The sequence below is a fragment of the Asparagus officinalis genome, chromosome 1 (assembly GCF_001876935.1).
Source record: "Asparagus officinalis chromosome 1, Aspof.V1, whole genome shotgun sequence".
In the NCBI taxonomy this organism is placed as follows: Eukaryota; Viridiplantae; Streptophyta; class Magnoliopsida; order Asparagales; family Asparagaceae; genus Asparagus; species Asparagus officinalis.
Genome location: NC_033794.1, coordinates 36,161,994 through 36,163,365, shown reverse-complemented (window position 1 = coordinate 36,163,365; position 1,372 = coordinate 36,161,994). Strand labels below are relative to the sequence as shown.

The following is a 1,372-nucleotide window of genomic DNA, read 5'->3' as shown; positions in this document are numbered from 1 at the left end:
CTGCCGCATCTCCGCCCTTGACGTCTGAGAAAAGGTCATGTATACTTTCAATTATGTATCTTCCATTTTCTTCTTCTTGTTTTTTTAAATTTTTTTATTTTTTATTTTTTATTTGTCTATAATACGTGATTCAATTGGTGCAGGGGAAAAAGATGAAGGCTCATGATCAACAGGAGAATGCAATGGAGAAGCAGCCAAAGGAAGAGCGCGAACATGAGGCAGAGGTGAATAAAGAGATGAGGAAAGGATCATGCTGAATCGCTGATCCTAGATGAGATCAGATGTAGAGCTAGAAGTTGATCATATGTTCTCAAATTATGTGGTTGTGTCTAAAAAGGGGTATGGGATTGTAACGTCATTCTAGTGTTTTGTAAGGGGGTGGTATATATGTTGGTAGTATTGATTCAAGACTTTGTGCAGGTTTTATGTAGCTTGTTGCAATGAGGGTTATATGGATCATTGTTGTGCGCCTGCATTATTTAGATTGTGATCATCATGTTTCTTAGCTTATTATCAGATCTTTGTTTGATTTTTATGTGAACGAATGAACGAATGACTGTGTATATGAATGAACGATTGAATGGGATCATCATGTGCTCTAATTCTTGTTTGATTTTCTTCTTGAACTGAGATTTTTGTTTAGAGGAGCTTGTTGGTTTGTATGGAACTATTGGGGACGTTTGAGTGGCTAGTTTGGAAAGGAGCCTGAAATGGATAGAATATCATGTTTTGCACATTTCCATCAACAAAAAAGGATTGTATGTCTGGAGATATGCAGGGAACAAATGTTTATAGTGGGGGTTCTACATCATGATGAATTAAATATGCACTCTTCCATGTAGTCTATTCGCTTCAGTGCTACATGTATATATCTAATTTCTGTAGTTGGAAACCCTTGCATAAATTTAGTCCCTGCTAAACATACTTGCACCAATTTTCTCAATCTCATCAACACATTTCATTGGGTGTTCTACACATCCCACATTATTTCACAACAAGAAAAGAAATCTCTGCTAAAAAAATTAATAGTATATAACCGAAAACTCCAATAATCTACATAATCCAACTAATTAGTCCATACAACCACAATATACAAATACTTCTCTACAATCACAATTAGTCTAAGTCCTTACAATAATAAGCCCATACAACCAAATTAGACAATAAACATCCAAATTGGTCAATAAACTTAACACATCATTTAACACCTCATTGTTCTTGAGCTCCAAAATACTTTTGCAAACTATCTCGCAAAACATTGTTGCTCGCTCGAGGCGGGGTCGGAGGAAGGAGGCTGCGGCACTGGTGTTGTCGCCGAGACGTGGTCGCGGCGGCGGAGTGGTCGCGGGGGAGCTCTTGAGAGAGGAGAGGA

General features: G+C 37.8%; 1 long non-coding RNA gene across 1 annotated transcript; it reads left to right on the top strand.

Annotated features, from left to right (window-relative positions):
• LOC109842186 lies at positions 2-589 on the top strand. The gene is made up of 2 exons (XR_002247304.1): positions 2-34; positions 144-589. It is a non-coding gene; the product is annotated as an uncharacterized LOC109842186 (long non-coding RNA).